This window comes from Rhinatrema bivittatum, chromosome 1 (genome assembly GCF_901001135.1).
Source record: "Rhinatrema bivittatum chromosome 1, aRhiBiv1.1, whole genome shotgun sequence".
Classification (NCBI taxonomy): Eukaryota; Metazoa; Chordata; class Amphibia; order Gymnophiona; family Rhinatrematidae; genus Rhinatrema; species Rhinatrema bivittatum.
In genome coordinates, this window is record NC_042615.1 from 255,888,833 (window position 1) to 255,907,377 (window position 18,545).

The 18,545-nt window shown below is 42.7% G+C and overlaps 1 long non-coding RNA gene across 1 annotated transcript; it reads left to right on the forward strand.

The window, feature by feature from the left end:
- LOC115080433 lies at positions 1 to 16,775 on the forward strand. The gene is made up of 3 exons (XR_003853562.1): positions 1 to 153; positions 256 to 294; positions 16,617 to 16,775. It is a non-coding gene; the product is annotated as an uncharacterized LOC115080433 (long non-coding RNA).
- The last annotated feature ends 1,770 nt before the right edge of the window (positions 16,776 to 18,545 follow it).

The window sequence follows — 18,545 nt, forward strand, 5'->3', positions numbered from 1 at the left end:
TGTCTCCTCCACACTGCTCTCTTCCCTCCCCCCAACTAATTCGAGCTCTATGTCCTCTCTCAGGCTTAGCCACTTCTTCCACAAGGTGCTCAGTAGGAGATCGGGAGCTGCTCGGCTGCTGGGGGTAAAAGGACTTAATACTTAAGTGAATAGGTCAGATAAGTATCATTCTTGTTTAAAATTAGTTTTTCAAGTTTACTTGCGCTATTTTAGTGTAATTTAAGAGTTAATTCTTTGTTCCTTTTTATTTTCTAGGAACATGTGAACACTTGTACTTTGGATGTTTCTATTCAGGTAAACTTATATAATCTTGTTTTTTATCTCAGCTTTCTGTGTTCACCTTTTTCTTTCTTTTCCTTTCTCTTACGCTTTAGTTTGTTTTATTGTCTCTATATGACTAGGCCTGTCTCTCTTGTTGGAATGTACACAGTTCTCATTTCTCTGCTTGTGGCTGTGGCTCAGATTTGAAATGAGTATGCTGGCTGGAGTTTATGAACACAAGGATCTATATTCTCCCTACTACCCTATCTCTATCTCTACAAAAGCAACAAAAGATTCTGACCTATCGCCAAAGAATCTTCCGGTCGCTGAAATATTCCCAAGTGAGGTGTCCACATTGGCTTAGTGTACTGTGATAACTAGCTATTAAATAGGTATACTCCAATTATCCTTCTATCTTATGTTATAACTAGGAACAATAGCATATCAAGGATGGGACTCAGTCACTCCATGGAATGGTCATTCTTATAATGTAAAGTGTTACTAGGAAGGGATTTTGTTCCTAGAAATATTGTGCAAAAGAGGTCTAATGTTAAACCTCTCTTTCACCAATACAGATGAGATTATTTCCCAATAATCTTTAAGAGTAGGTGTTTACTTTTATATAGACTGGTTTATTATAAAAATTGGGGGGGGGGGGGGTTGTTTTGTTTTTAATTTCCTAGGATTCTTTTCTGTGATCTTAAAGAAGTCAAAATTTTCCCAACTTTCCAGGAAAAGTTCCTTGCTATTAGATATAACACTTCTGTGTCAATGCCAGAAAATTATTCCGGCTGGCTTTCTTCAAAACCTGTTGGCTAGGTTTTTTCTAATAACTTCCCAGAACTGGAATTTGATTTAAATCTTATATTTCAGTCTCTGAGAGCTAACAAGTTTCACAACTTTCTCCCATTAAGTTTGTTTCTTCACTCTACATTTTGTGTTCATTCAAACTTTCTGAGCTATAAAAGCTGACAATTGATTGTGGGTCAGCTACTTTTATAATTAACTTTGACTAGTTAGTCTTACGTTGCTGTTGCTTTTTTTGATTAAAAAAAAACTTCATATTTACACTTTCACTCACTCTGAAGTATTGGGTTACTGTTCCTATAATTTGCCAGGTGTTTTTGCAACTTTTAAGCACCTCTGAGGAGTATGAGCACAGCACTCCTCGCAGTTCAAAATTCAACTCTACTCTCTAAACTGTCACTGCATTTTCTGACTGAAAAGATCCCTACTCTGTCTGATGAAGCCAAAATAGTTCTGAAACTTGCTGGAATTTCAATAACACTTCCTCATACAAGTTCTCTCTTTTGCTACAATGTATTTAAGGAGTGTATTTTTGTGTTATACTGGCTATTTAGCCTTCTATCCGTCCCATCACCATGTTTCCTTTCTGTTACCTAGATTCAGAAAATGGCTTCGGAATGGTACCTGGCCCTGGTGAACTGTGCTAGTTTTTCTAGAGAAAATCCAGACTGGATTACTTAATTGACTGGATGAGTTGATTTTACAATACACCTTATTTTTAAAACTCAGAAATGTTCCCCAGGTCACAAAAACATACTGGGTGATGCCAAACACCATTTTTAGATATTTTGACATTTCCATTTAGTCTAAAACCTTCAAGGTGGCAATGATGCCCATTTCAAAGAAGATATCCATAAAAAAAGACAGATCCTCAACCCTTTCTCTGATGCCCTCCATGCTTTATGTAATTTATTTTGTGTTTTAGTATATTTAGCCCCCAAACGGTCACTCTGGAACCAGCGCCAGTTGTGTTTTATTTTCCCATTTACATGTGCAGCGGGTACTTGCTCAGTGCCCCCCTACCAGTTTCTCACCAGTGCTCTTTAAAGTCCCTGGGTCGGGTGCACAGCAGGATCACAGCCTACATTGGAGCATTGTGCTGGGGGCTTTCCTGCTGCCCCTGAGCCTGACAGAACCTCCTGCTTGAAAACCACGGCACAAACTTACACTTCTCACTATGCAGCCTGAGACTTTGGCAGGAGTGGAGGCAGCGGTAGTGGCCTGATGCTGCTCTGCTCACGCTGCCTATTCTCTCACTCATCCAGTGTGTCCACCAATGCCACAAGAAGCTTCCTTTTGCTCCTGTGTTGGCTCCATTGTCATGGCTCCACCATGCCAGCAGCAATGCAGTGCTGTCTCTTGGCCTTTCTAGGACTTCACACCAGGGCCCTCCTGCTGCACCATAGATCCTCCTTTGAACCGCAGAGAGCTCTCCTCCATTCCCCGTGTAAGCCAACCAACTCCTTCCTTCCCTCTGGCCCCTGTAGCACCCCATCCATTTCCTTCAGCAGCCATTCCTCAGTGTGCAACAGAGCAAGCTTATGCATTTCCATGATGCCTCAAATCATGAACTTTCTTCCCAATGGATTCATCGTCACCTACTACTCACAATACACCAGCGTGACCCACAGCACATCCAAGGGACACAGGGATACCCAGGATAACTCCAGGTAACCCTTATTTTTTTTTTTTTTTTTATTAACGCCAATTTATGAACAGGCTTGGGGTCCTAGAGGAGACTCCTTACACTTCCCTCCTTCCATGTTGGTGTCTTTACCTCCATCTCACCTCCTCGCCCATAGACTTTGTTTGGAAACTCTGGATCTGATATGCTCCATTTGGCTTCTGGTCTCTGTGCAGACCCCAGCATAACTAATCCAGGAGGATGACACTATACTGGTTTAGAAGAGGATGTATCTTCCCCAGTTCCAGGTCAAAGGACACAACAATCCTCTTATTAATTTACTATATATATATATATTTTTATAAGTCAGTATTTACATTGGCCTTTTCAGCTCTGGGTCCAACATTATGGAATAGTCTACCTGTGTTGCATCAGATTTCAGATACTTCAGTTGACAGAACACAAATAAGCTTCAGTGAATAAAAGAGCTTTTATCTAATGTTTGACTTTATTAGGCAGATTGTGGGTTATTTTATTAGATAATACTGTGTTATAGATATGATGGATTATATATTTCATGTCTGTTTATATGGCTTTATGTATTGTTTAATGTATTTCTTTGGAATCCTCCTTGGACAGTTTATTTGTGAAAGCCAAAACAGAAATGCATTTAAATAAGTCAATGATTCAACCCAAATATTCCATTTTTCAAGTTCATGGAGAAATGGACAACATTCATTATGTTTAATTCTTTACTGTAGGGCTTTCCAAACTTTTAGACAACATGCACCCATATGGCACTTGAAAATTTGTATGAACCCTGAAAACAACCCCAAGAAATTAGCAGGGGCCAGAGTTGTCATCCTTCAAAAGTCTCACACCTTTCTCAGCTTCCCCATTCAGCTGATCCCTGATCTGTTCTTGGATCTTCCCTCCAGCTGATCTTCTCACATCTCATTCATCTCCTCCCCTAGGCTTACTCCCTCTATCTCAATCTTCCAGGCTCATCCCTTCTCTTATCATCCCATCCACTCTCACCCCCCCCCCCCCCCCCATCAGCTTCTCTCTTGTATTTAGTAGTTCCTCCCTCACAGCTGATTCTCGCTTATCCCCTCTCTCTCACTTTCTCCCAGTCTCACCCCCACCAGCCTCAACCTGCTTCCCTTGGGACCCTCTCTTGAATGACCATCAGAGTGGCAGGAAGAGGACAGTGAGGGTGTCTTGGGTCATCTCACCTCCTTGAGTCTGGCAGAGAGATTTTTAAACCAGCCAGCAGTGGGTGATTGCACCCATGGGAGAGGCGCAGCCCGAGCCACAACTTTTCTGGCCGGAGCTGGCAGCTGCATTTATCATTGGGGGAGGGGGCTGTAAGGTGGGGCAGAGTTAGGCCCTCAACATTTCTGGCTCGGCCCAGCAGTGGCAGAGATTACCAGGAAGTTGTGGGGGGGCAAAGTGGAGATACTAATTCTACCTGGCTCCCTGCACTGTGTCCTCCTCAGTCACAAATGGCTCTTGGAAAGTGCAGACTTGCTCTGCCCTTTTTTTTTGGGGGGGGGGGGGGTGAAGGAGATTTTTGCCTTGGAAATATTCAAAACCTCAACTGATGATTTTGTGACCCTGTTTGAGATCAGAATCACTGCTTTACAGACTGGGACAGTAATATGTGATTGATAGTTATGCTTTTCAAGGTTCAGTAGGTTCTTTCCCCCTAAAGAAACTCTTGTTAGAAACTGAACTTAGCATACCATATTTATCTAGTCCCAAAAGTATACTCGGGGAAAAGGAATCCTTTGCATTCTGCAGCTACTACTAATTTCTATAATTCTTCTAGACATATGTAGCACTTTACAGGGACGCACAATAGTTCCTGCTCCAGGGAGCTTTCCAGTCTAGTCAAGGCACACACGAGAGGCTTCAGGGAATGTATCTGTTCCAGTAAAAGATTTGAAATCATGTTTGATAGTCAAGCTACTGCAGCAAATCAGGCCTATAAGAAAAGCATATCCAAGACAGAAAATAAATGGAATTGCTGCTGCTAATCCATGAAGTGAGAGACAGAGTGAAAACCCATGATTCTATATATTGGGAATAATATACATTGAGGGGGAATTGCAGAGAGATGCATACAAAACCTCTACTGGATATATTAAGTGGAAACAGATACTAATGGGTAGAAATACTGACAGGGGTAACAAAAGATTGCAGTCCAAAAAAGTGAATGGGTTTAATTAGGAAATCATTTCTAGGTACTTGAGGACAGGGAGGTATACAGATGCATTGCAGAGAAAAATATGAATGAGTCAGTATGGCAAAGAAAATAAATCTGAGAGCAATACAAGGCATATGGAAATAGAAAAGAAATGATGATAGATGATTCAAGGTTCCAATTTAAATTCAGGTCTGCAGTGAAGACTGAGAGAGCCAAAAACTTTAGTCTGAGAAAAAATGAACTAAGATTTGTTTCCATAATATATTTATTACTCCCAGTCAAAATACAGGGCTCAGTTTACCTGTGCCAGTGAGTGTCTGGCGTGAATAGCTTTTCAGGCCAGCCAGCAAATTAGAAGTGAAAGAAATCACATCTGTCTCGCCCTGAGTTGTGGGGTACCTTAACTGCTTCTTAAACTGTCCACTAACCTTCCTTTTATCATGACTTCAGTGCAGGGCTGGCTTAAAGGGGTAGGTACCTATAGGCAATGGGGGAGGGGGCATTATCCTCCCCTTCGTCCCTGTACAGCGGGGGAGATCCTTCCAGCCAAAATCCCCCTCTTCACCTACAAGTTGTGGCGCTGCTTCTCAAGGGGCCGTAAGATGAAGGAAAAGTCAGCAGACCTGACCCTGTGGTGCCCCTCATCTCACATGGGTTTCCATGGTAATGGGAAGCCTGTAAAGGAGGGGAGGGTGTGGTGCCACAGGGTCAGACAAGCAAGTCGGGGCTACTGAAGGTCCCCTCACTAATTTTTCCCTCATCTTCCAGCACCGAGAGGAGAATTCCATGACGGTAGGATTCAATTTAGGAATGGCAGCAGCGGTAATGGTCCAATGCCTATATACTTTGATACTGGAGGCAGTTGCCTATACCTAAATCTGGGCCTGCATCAGAGGAGAATATTATAACAAAACATATAAATAGTAAAACAGTGTAAGTACAGAATTCACAAGCAAGATTAGCAAACCTATTTCACTGACCTCCCATACATAGTTCTGAGACCTTGTAAAACTATGGTAATGTATGCTACTTTCACTGTTTCATTGCTTATAAGCTCTTAACTGTACTGCATTTAACCTAAATCCAAACAAGCTGAATATATTAGTCACATAGCCTACTGCAGCCTGACATTATCCAGCAATTAGACATTAAATCATCAATGTTGTGCCCTTCTGTTTCAGACGGCTGCGACCTTATTTGCTTACCTCCTTTTCTCCTACAGCACAGTCTAGGGAGGCTGCATTGGCCCCTGCAGGCCTGAGGAAAGAGGAAGAGTACTGTAGACCATGTAGGCTGAAGGAGGAGTCTGTTTGGGGGAAGAGGCAATGAGTGAGATCCTGTGTGTATGAGAGAGGGCATGTATGTATGAGAGCGCACTTGTGTGTATTTATTTATGAGAGAATGTATGTGTGTATGGAGAAGGTACAGAGAAGGGCAACCAAAATGATAAAGGGGATGGAACAGCTCCCCTATGAGGAAAGGCTGAAGAGGTTAGGGCTGTTCAGCTTGGAGAAGAGACAGCTGAGGGGGGATATGATAGAAGTCTTGAACGAGTAGATGTGACTCGGTTATTTACACTTTAGAATAATAGGACTAGGGGGCATTCCATGAAGTTAGCAAGTAGCACATTTAAGACTAATCAGAGAAAATTCTTTTTCACTCAACGCACAATAAAGCTCTGGAATTTGTTGCCAGAGGAGGTGGTTAGTGCAATTAGTGTAGCTGGGTTCAAAAAAGGTTTGGATAAGTACTTGGAGGAGAAGTCCATTAATGGCTATTAATCAATTATACTTAGGGAATAGCCACTGCTATTAATTGCATCAGTAGCATGGGATCTTCTTAGTGTTTGGGTACTTGCCAGGTTCTTGAAGTCTGGTTTGGCCTCTGTTGGAAACAGGATGCTGGGCTTGATGGACCCTTGGTCTGACCCAGCATGGCAATTTCTTATGTATGAGAGAGGGTATGTTGGTGTGTGTATGTAGGGTCGATGCAAGGGTATTAGGTGCTCCCCCCCCCCCCCCACACATCACTCTTCCTCCACACAATTCAAATAAAAATTATGCATTTATAATAGAATAAGTACAGTCACTTAAGTAAAATGAATTACAATTTCAAAGCCACACACAGACATGCTGTATCACACATACATACAGATCTGCTCTCCTAGACATACAGGCATACATTCTCATTTCCTCCACCCTCCCTATCAGAAGAACAACGGCAGCTTCCTCCTTCTGCCCAGTGGCAGACAGGACTTCATCTTTCGTGCGGCCATCGGGGCTCATGCTAGTCTGCTTCCTGTGCCTGCTGCTGCTCCTCCTACAAATTGAATGCCATGCAGACCGAGCTCGATGCTGGAACTTCCTGCAACAGCCCCGGGGTATTAGTTGTTTTCCTCCTGCTTCAGGCCATAACAGCATGGCCTTTCCTTCTTCTTCCTACCCATGCGGACTCAACACTTTTTTTTTTTTTTTTTTTTCTTCCAGGTTGTGTGGGTGGGAAGAGGAAGCCAGGCTGACACCATCCCCAGACTGTTTTTCTATTAATAGAAATTATTGAATTAAAAAATAGTTTGCATTTGGCATGAATGCAGTTTGAAAACGCCATCTAGGAAGCCCAGACAAGATTTAAAAAAAGGTAGAAAGAAATCCAAATGCTTGCCATCATGGTTCAATGGTGAGGTGAAAAAGGCTATTAAAGCCAAAAAGACATTTAAAAAAAAAAAAAAATGAAAGGTGGATCCAAATGAAAAAAGGAAAGAACTTAAGCATTGGCAGGTATAGATGTAAAGCATTAATAATGCAGGCCAAAAGAGAATTGGATAAGAACTTGCCAGAGACAAACATTCAGACTAAAAACATTTCAATTATATGCAAAGTATTAAGCCTGTGAAGGAGTTGGTTGGATCACTAGATGACTGAGGGATAAAAGAGGCACTTAGAGAAAAAAAAGCCATAGCAGAAAAACTAAATTATCTACTTCAGCCTTTACTCAGGAGAGTGAGAAGATACCTTATGCCAGAAACATCCTTTGAGGGTAATAATTCATAAGAACTGAATCAAATCACACTGAACTGGGAAGAGGTCACAGAACAACAAATCACTGGGGCCAGATGGTGTCACTCAAACTGAAAGAACTAAAAAATGAAATTTCAGACTTATTACTAGTAATTTGTAATTTCTCAATCAAATCAGCTACAGTACCTGAGGATAGCCAATGTAATGTCTATTTAAAAAAAAAAAAAAAGCTGCAGGGGTGAATCAGGAAACTACGGACTGGTGACTCTCTTGTTGGCGCTAGGAAAAATGGTAGAAGCTATTCTGAAGAACAAAATTACTGACCAAATAGATAGTCTAATGGGGCAGAACCAACATAGATTTAGCAAAGGGAAGTGCCTCTTTTATCCTTCACTCATCTAGTGGTCTTAGAAATCAGTTATATTTTTTTTGAAGGGGTTAACAAACGTAGATAAGGGTGAGTTGGTTAATAAAGAATATCTGGATTTTCAGAACGCATTTGCCAAAGACCCTCATGAGACTTAATCAGGATATTAAAAAGTTGTCATGGGATAGGAGGCAATGTTCTATTGTGGATTGATAACTGGCTAAAGGATAGGAAACAAACAGTAGGAGTGAATCGTCATTTCTTTCACTGGAGAAAGATTAATTGTGGAACATCCCAGGGATCTGTAATGGGACCCAGCATGTTTTAATATATTTAGAAATGATCTGAAAAAGGGAGAGAAGAGTGAGGATATCAAATTCACAGATGACACAAAATTATTCAAAGTTAAAGTTGTTAGATCACAAGCAGATTGTCAGGAATTGCAAGAGGGACCTTGAGAAACTCGGGGATTGGACATCTAAATGTCAGATGAAATTTAATGTGAACAAGTGCAAAGGAGCTTGGAATCAAGTATTAATTAATTCCAAGCCTCTGAACCCTGAAGTTGCTTTCCATATCTGTCCCAAGCATGTCTAGATTCCTTCCTTACCTTACAAGTGTGGCTCATCTCCATCCTCGGGCTACTCCAGGCATTGTTCTCTTATTCTTTGAATATTACAGTCCCATACTTTGGTTCACCATTGAGACCCTCTCATTTCTTGCCACTAAATGTTGTAACTACTACAACTATGATTTATGATTTCTAAAGTGCTACTAGACATATGCAGCGCTCTACAGATATCGTCACCAAAATTAGTGAGGCCGTTGGCCAAAAATATCCAGCTTCCTTTATCTCCTTGATATTTGGGTTTTATTCATGGTCTCCCCTTGCAGATTACCAAGGCCTCCTTGGAAGCTTGATGCAATCATACTACCATTACTAGTGTGTTAACCGCCACGCCTGTGCAGGTTATTCCATCCTCCTTGGAAAACTGATGTAGTTTTCCCTCTGCTGTTAGGGTTGTAACTGCCAGTCTCTGCAGGTTATTCCAGGGTAGTTAAAGGTTAAATCTGGCAGGAAATGCATCCCTATTGCTGCATTGCACTACAGTAGGTAAACATAACCACCTTGGCTAGATATGTGAGAAGATTGGAAGTGTGCAAAATGGACTTCCATTTATTCTTGAGGAGCTCTTATCAGTGTATAATGTAGACAATTGGAATTCTCCTGCTTACATGTATTTAGCCTAGAGGCATTTAGAGATTGTGCAGAAAGCTGCATCGATTTGTATGGCATAATTTCTTAATTGTGATCAGTGTCATTAGCACTTTTCCCACTATGCAACTGGAATAGATTTGCACAGCAGTAAATAGCATAAAAATGTTAAGTAAATTTTTTGCAGCATAAGAAACATTATCTAAGGTAAATATCTCAAGATAAATTTTGCTTTTACACAGCTTCAGGATAAGAGTCTTTTGTGAATTTCCTGATAAGATTTTTAATGAATAATGGAAATTTTCCATTAAATGATTTCCTTTGTAACTGGATTAACAGAAACCTAGTCAGAGAGGAACTCAAAGTGAGAGAACAGAAACATACTCTATATTTTTGGCAAAAGCTTATAATTAAAAATGATTTTATGCAGATCATTCAATCGCTTTGCCATTCCTGTTTTAACATTCTGCCGATCGAATCCCTGACTGACTGCACTTGCCACAACCCTACTCCCCCAGAACGCCACCATCAGTCTCTTTGCACACCACATGCCAGCGCACATTATCAAGGCCTTGTGGCAGGGAACTGCTCTGGGTACTCTCCGATGATGTCGGGCTTTTCGGGTCATTTAAACTCCGTAGGATCCTCACTCAGCACCAGGTCTTTCTGCTTAGCAATGCGTGTTACTTTATCGTGTCCTGCTCCTTGTTCTTGTGCCTCAATGTCTTGCCCCTGTTGCCCTGTCCTCGTTGCCTTAGCTTTTCTGTTACCTTAACTTTGTCTGACTGTGTCCAGTCTTTCCAGTCCTGTCTGTCTCAGCCTGCTTCCCAGAATTGATTTCTGATTTGGACCACTCTCATGCCTGCTTCCTGCCTCTGGCCATTGCTTCAGTCACAGATCTGTCTTGCCTGTCACCTGCCCTTGCTGTGGACCTGGATTATGCTCTGCTCGCTGCTGCTCCGACCCTTGGCCTTTACCCACTGCCTACCTTGATCTTAGTTTGGCTCTGGAGCTTTGTCGTTCCCCCAACCCCTCCCAACTAAAGGCATTTCACTGCCCCTGGCCTATGGCTGCCTCCCCTCAGCTCTTTATACAAAGTCTGGCTTGGGGCCGAGCACAGCGAATCAGAGCTGAATAGACACAGAAAGTGAAGATTCTCCAGACCTTTTAGGGCTGATTGACTCCATGGCCCCAAGAGTTGATCTATGGTACTGAGTCAACTCAAGTCAGCACTAACTCATATCAACTCCTGTTTTATTATGAGTGAGTTTGAGAAATCTTAGGGCTTCTCCTACAGGTTTGAAAGCTTGGTTCTAAAGAGGATACTCTTTTTCCCCTTGGAACTCTTTTTTTTTTGTTTTTGCCCTGTGGGATCTCGCCTAAGTCCTGTCAGTCCCTGGACCCCAGGGGTTCAACCTGCAGGAAAAGGGGCTGATACAGGGGAAGCCCTAGTTTTGTCCCAGCCCACGGCACATCTGCCAGCTATAGGTGCAAACCTAGTAGGTTCACCTACTAGGTTGTGCCAACCACAGCACAAGAGTCCACATCCCTTACAAGATTGCTGAGGCCATGGACCTGGCCACCTTTCAGGCTATTCCGAGCCTAGCCCAGTGTATCCAAAAGTAGTAAGGGATCCTGGATCAGGTGACTGGGTTGCTCAAAAAGCTTGCAGTAAGGATGGATGCCATACAGTTCTACCTCCAAGTCAGGCCCCACCTCCATCAGAGCTGGCCCATATCTAGAGACCCATTTCATACCTGCCACCAATTCCCTGTTACCTCAGGGACCCCATAACTTCCTATAATTTAAGGAATCGGATGGCCAGCGTGCAAGGAGGTCGCTCCCGGACCCCCGCTGGACTTTTGGCAAGTCTTGTGGGGCTCAGGAGGCCCCCCCCATGCTGGCCAAAAGTCCCTGTGGGTCCAACGGGGGTCCCGGAGCGACCTGCCGTCTGACGCCAGGACTCAAAATGGCGCCGATAGCCTTTGCCCATACTATGTCACAGGGGCTGACCAATGGCACCGGTAGCCCCTGTGACAAAGGCTATCGGCGCCATGATGAAACTAGCACCGAGGGTCTGAGTGAGTTCCCGGACCCCACCGCTGGACCACCAGGGAGTTTTGGTAAGTCTTGGGGGGGTCAGGAGGGTGGGGGGTTGTAATTAATTTAGTAGTAACGTATTTACAGATCGACAACTTATTGAATTCTCCATACTTCCGCATGAAACGGAATTGACCCCCCACGAATACGTATCGCGTACGCAACGAAAACCTTTTGCCTGCACATCCCTAGTTCCCTTATTCTGTATTTGCTGAGGTCTGTCCATGTTCTGTGTGTGACCAAGATGATGTATTATGAGAGTATGTAGTTTCTATGTAGAAACCTCTAGCAGTTGAGCTTATTCTGTTTTCCCCAGTAGGTGTATTGGTGTTCTAGGGCCTGGTAAAATTTTGCAATGCTACCTTTTCATAGAACGGGTTGTTGCTGTTTGATTCCTAGGAGTTAGTGCTATTATGGTATGGCCGGTTTTTTTTTTACAAAGGTTCTGAATGTCTACAGTGTGCCTGTTAGTGAAGAGAGTTTGATTCTGTTAATGAAACAGCATGAGAATTTGAATTTTTTTTTTTTATATGTTGTCACAGTTTGTTTTTTCTTGTTTTCTAAGGTGTTGGTAGGAGATCCTTGCTGAGATTCCAGCTTTCAAACTAAATCCCATTCACATCCATGCATAAAGCTTACTGTTAGAAGAGCAGGGCAGGGCCAAGTGGAAGGCTATGACAGCAGTGTTATGTTGCAATCAGACCCTGGCTCAGCCTGTGGATAAGAAGAAAAAATGTTAGCTGACTAAACACAAGGGTTGCTGGCCTTGCTACTGTGTAACATTTGGCTAGCCATGGGACAGTGCCACAAATAGCCACACTCACCCTCTTCAGCCACCGATACACCTCAACACTACTCTTGCACACTGCCATGCTCCTGCTCAGTTTGGGTCCTCCTTAGGCACGCGTGCACAATGCATACTTATTCTTAAAGAGGCCATGGCGATAAAGCTCCATGGCATCCTTAGATGACATCATCTGGCTCCTGTCTATTTAATGCAGTCCCAAACTCCTGCTCATTACCCTCAGCAACAGGTCCTTCTGCCTAGCAGTGCGTGTTAACTTTGTCTTCTTTCTTCCTGCCTTGCTTATTGTCTGCCTTTGTCTTGCCTCTGTTGTCCTGCTCCTATGGTCCCGCCTTGTCAGTATTTCCTGTCCCTGGTCCTCTGTGTCCTGACTCCTTGTCCATCTCGGCCTGACTCCTGCCTTTGACATTGCTTCAGATCCTGACCATTCTCTTGTCTGCCATCTGCCACTGACCCTTGCTTTGGACCTGGACTATGCTCTGCTCACTGCCTGAACTGACCCTAACCTGGCCCCAGACTCTCTCCTTCTCTCAGCCTTAAGAGACTATGGCCTAAGTCCTGCCGGCCCCTGGAACCCAAAGGCTCAACCTGTGGGGATCGGGGCTGGTAGAGGTGAAAGTCCAGTCCAAGCCCAGGGCGTGTCTGCCAGCTGGAGGCAGACACGCCCTGGTCCTAGAAGGGTTTTACCTCTAGGCTGCACCTACCACGCCCCAGCGCAAGAGCCCACTTCGCTTATACACTGCCACAAAGGTGGATGGGTTGAGATTAGGGAAGACTCCTGAAGTACATGAGGGATACTGCTTTCCTACAACCCCCACTCTTCAACCAACGGGTCTTCGTCCATTTACAAGACAGTTATCCACTTCCTGGAATCAAAATGTTGACAAGCACTGCTCTAACCCACTTCACCTATAAACAGTGTTTGATCGCTCAAAGTTATTTGGGGGAGGGGTGAAGAGCAGCCTGTGAAGGATTCTGCCTCCATTAGAATCTCAAGCTGGGGAGCAGCACCGTAACGGATTTGGACAAAGCAGCAGAAAAAGTAGCACCAACCGTGTTGCCAAACGAGTTATGAGGAAAAACAAAATCAGAAGGCAACTGGCTGCAGCTTTTGGGATGTGGTTGGATGGTGCAGTTTTGTTATGATAGTCAAGAAAAGTATGTTTTCACAGTCTTATGGGATAAGTAAACAGAACTACTTATTGACAAAAAAAATTAAAAATAAAATATGATAGTTCAACTCTAAGCTGAATCTGCAGAGACTTCCACCGACCTCAAACTTTTGCAGCAACAATACAACACAGGATACAGAGTCCTGAGCTGCAGGGACCGTGCTATCAATTCCCCTTGCAGATTTTCAAGCCATATGTGAACAGCTCCCTCTAGTGGCAGGCACCTGAGAGAACAAGGATAACAGTTGTACCAGAATTGTAGCTGAGTCTCCTTTAGTTTAAATGGCAGGGATATTGCTTTCAGAGACAGAGGATGTTAATTCCATTCTTCACATTGGCACTTACTTGTATATTTTTTAACCTCAGATTTTTGTAGTTATTTCAAAAACTTCCAAAAATAAGTGCAATTAACTGATTTCCAGAGGGTTTTTTGTTGTCCTTGGGGAAACTGAGGGGCAATGTACTACAGTGTGCTAACTTTGGCCATTAAAGTGCATAAACGTGCATACTAATGGACAATGTTAATGACATAAAACTGAGGCAGACAGAAAAGGACAAGCATACTTTACACAGGGGAATGGTATTGCAAAACTTAACCTCATCTCCCTGAGGTGTAGTTTAAATTTATGGCATTAATGTATCTGTGAGGCAGTTTGCTTGCATACTTTCTTGCTGTGCTCCTAAACAGTGAGCTATTTTGTATAGTGCTACATCTCATTAACATAGATTTCACATTAAAACTATCTCAAACTAATTTACACAGTTGTTGCATACAGTAACAGTGCTTTTAACACAATAGCATTGAAAATGCTTTAGTTTTTCTGATCATCTCTTTACCGTTTCCTGGGTGTTGAAGGTTGGATGATGGCAGCTGCGGCTTTAGTGTCTGTGACTTTTTCTTTATTTCAAAAAGAGATTTCCACCAAGTGTATATCTTATACTGGTACTTGTGTTTATTTTAGGGTGTTCTCTGCTGCCCTGCTCAAGATTTATGTTTAAATCAATTTTAAGTTTTGAATTTAAATTTAATAGGAGTGCCAAGGATGGTTTCATATATTATTAGGCTACCCCTTCGGTGCCATTGTTGTTCTAATCATAAACACACCCTCCAGCCTCCATTCTTTTTATTCAAAATGTATTTTTCTTAAAAATCTCATGAGATGGGCTACAGAGAGACCCCTCTTTAATTTTATATTTTGTATTATTCAAACTTCCATTTTTTGTCCATATATTTTTCTTCGTGTGAAACACACTTTGACCATTCTTTCATTCAACCGTCGGATATATAACTGCTGTACTTAGCTTTGAAATGTCTCGAACAATCTCGACTTGCGCAAGTTTTGACAGAGAATCCCTGTTACAGTACAAGCCTGTTAAAGATCAGAACAGATTAGTATGCATTTTACCTCCAAGCACGTCCACTGCAGCCATAAGTATGTCAATTAGGAAACATTAGCATATAGTAGCCCTTCACAATATTTTGGAAGAAGAACCATAACAACTAGAAGAGGGAGAAACATCAGGGATCAAGTAATTCATGCCCAGCAAAAAAACAATACAAAAACTAAAGTAAAGGGCTACCATAGTAAATGTGGTAAGTGTACAGCCTGTGACACTACAATTGAGGGAGATGTATGGATCGACCCGGTGATGGGATACAGAATACATAGAAAATCAATAACGGATTGCACTACAAAAGCAGTAGTATAAGTGATCATATGCCCATGCCCGAAGGTTTATGTTGGACGCACTAGTAGGGCCATTAAAATTAGGATGGCGGAACATCGGTCTCGTATAAACACTAATACAATTTCAGCCCCCATTGTACAGCATTGCATAGAGAGTAATCACTTTTACGAACAGTTGCAGTGGACTGTGATTGACAGCATAGCGGACAAACAGGGGGGCCAGTCCCTCCTCAATTACCATGAGCAGGCATGGATCTTTAAACTTCATACTGAACAGCCGGCAGGACTCAGTTATCAACTGGATTGGCTCTCCCTGATTTAGAGCTTGTTGATAGGTTCAACTTGTATCCAGGCTGTGGTTTAAAATAAACAGGAAGTTAGAGAAATCAGACGCCGTCAGGATCGGTATAACACGGAGGTTTGTTTGAGCACCAAAGAGCCACAGAAGAAATAGCATTATGAAATGAGGATGAATTAAGCCCTGAGGAAGACAACATCTGTCGAAACTTGAGCAAGTCGGGATTGTTCGAGACATTTCAAAGCTAAGTACAGCAGTTATATATCTGACGGTTGAATGAAAGAATGGTCAAAGTGTGTTTCACGCGAAGAAAAATATATGGACAAAAAATGGAAGTTTTAATAATATAAAATAAAAATTAAAGAGGGGTCTCTCTGTTGCCATCTCATGAGATTTTTAAGAAAAATACATTTTGAATAAAAAGAATGGAGGCTGGAGGGTGTGTTTATGATTAGAACAACAATGGCACCGAAGGGGTAGCCTAATAATATATGAAACCATCCTTGGCACTCCTATTAAATTTAAATTCAAAACTTAAAATTGATTTAAACATAAATCTTGAGCAGGGCAGCAGAGAACACCCTAAAATAAACACAAGTACCAGCTGAAGGGGTTTTTGTGACTTTTTCTCGGCAAAACTGCAGAGGTTTGCTGTAGCTCACAGCATTTGCTCTTTGATAAGGGTCGCCCATCCAGGTTTTAGCCAGAATTGGCCTTGCTTAGTTTCTAAGGTCTAAAAAGTTTGAGGTGCTCCCAGGACAGTATTGCTAGGAAAGAAACTGACTTATTACATTCTGAAAAGGAACATAGAACCTTGGATTGAGGTGGAGTTGGCACAGCCTGTAGAGAGGAGCCCTGCAGCTCCTCACCGGCGGCTGGCAGAGCGGGACGAGACAGAGGCCCAACTGGAGCTTCGCCTATACCAGCCGAAGTTCCCCTTAGGTTTTAAAATATTCATAGTGAAGGTGTACAGTATATTGAAGAAATTCTTATGGTGTTTTATGATCTTTCCTCTTTGTAATCAAATTCTAATTTTTAATGTTTTTTCTAAGTTTGATGTCGCCAGATTAACTGTGGGATCACCATTTTGGCTGAAGATGTGTTGTGAGCGCATACCATGATGGAATATACTGGATGAAATACAGACCTGAATTGGAGATTTTTCTCTGCAGCTCATTTGTATGCTGGAAATAAAAATCCATCGCACAGTCTATGGCTCTCGTTTTCTCTTTGGCAATATGTAAAATTTTTTTGAGAAATTGACCTTTAGCAACTAGCAAAATTGCTTCTCTGTATTTAGCCAGGTGTGGATTATAAAGGTTTATATTGTCTATAATCCTAGTTTTATACCATTGCTGTTCAAGAAGGTGTTGTGTTTGAGGGCCTAGCTGGGCTGGTGAAACCCCACAGGAGCAGTCCAGGACTACAGGACAAATGCAGGCTAAGCTAGGGATCTTTGGCCTATATCAGCCATGTCCCCCACAGGTTGAGCTCTTGGATTCTGGTGGCCGGCAGGACTTTGGCAGAGCCTGGAGTTGAAGGTAGTGCAGGACTGGAACCAAAGCTGGGACTGGAACAGAGTGCAGGTAAGGCTGAACTGGAACAGGGCACAGGTGAGGCTGGAACTCTGGAACAAAGTGCAGATAAGGGTGGAACCATGGAACAGGATGCAGGTAACGGTGGAACTATGGAACAGACTAAGACAGGACAAGACAAGGACAACATGGAACATGAAACAAAGCCTGAAGGCAGTAGTACAGGAAGGCCCCGAGAGGCATGACAGAAAGAGGCCTAGAGAGGCCACAGGGCAAGCAAGGCCAGGATGGACAGAGGTTGGGTGTAGGCCACAAAGAAAGGAAGAAGCCAGAAGGCCCTAAGTCTACAGGACAAGGTGGATAACAGAAGGCTGGATGGCCACAAGGGAAGAAAAGACTAGGAACAGAAGGCCTGATAGGCCACAGGGCAAGGCTAGAGCATAAAGCCTGAGAAGGCCACATAATAAGGGAAGAACAGAAGGCCATGAGATAAGGCTAGACAAACTGGAAGGCCTGGAGGCCAGAAATCAGTTCAAGGCAGGATGGGGCCAAGTAGGGAGCTGAGTAGATTCTATGATGTCATTGAGGGATGGGATCGACAGGTTTAAGTAAGGCTGGAGTCTGGGTGTGGTGCAGGAGGGAGGAGCTTGGCCAGCCTGTCGAGTCTGCTCACTAGGGTCCCCTGGTGGAGGGGAGGCGGCACCTCAGCCAGAACCATAGCATAGAGAGGATTTCATATCTCTTAACCTGCATGGAGCTTTATTATGTCTTCAAATAGAAAATGTTTTACTAGGGTTAGATCATTAATTATAAGAGAAAGCAAGCTATTCCAGTAGGTCACTGCTTTGGTAACATTATCAGGAGCTCTTCCAAGCTAGATAACCATAGATTTCAAAGAAGGTCAATGTTTTGAGAATTTTCTGATATGGCTAATGAGACTGGTCATTTTACCTTTGCAGGTAGTGAAAAATAATCATTCTAGAGTACTTCCTTGCAAATCAGTTTTTGGGGTTTTATGGTACAATTCTTTCATAAGAACATAAGAAATTGTCATGCTGGGTCAGACCAAGGGTCCATCAAGCCCAGCATCCTGTTTCCAACAGAGGCCAAAACCAGGCCACAAGAACCTGGCAATTACCCAAACACTAAGAAGATCCCATGCTACTGATGCAATTTATAGCAGTGGCTATTCCCTAAGTAAAATTGATTAATAGCCATTAATGGACTTCTCCTCCAAGAACTTATCCAAACCTTTTTTGAACCCAGCTACACTAACTGCACTAACCACATCTTCTGCCAACAAATTCCAGAGCTTTATTGTGCGTTGAGTGAAAAAGAATTTTCTCCGATTAGTCTTAAATGTGCTACTTGCTAACTTCATGGAATGCCCCCTAGTCCTTCTATTATTCGAAAGTGTAAATAACCGAGTCACATCTACTCATTCAA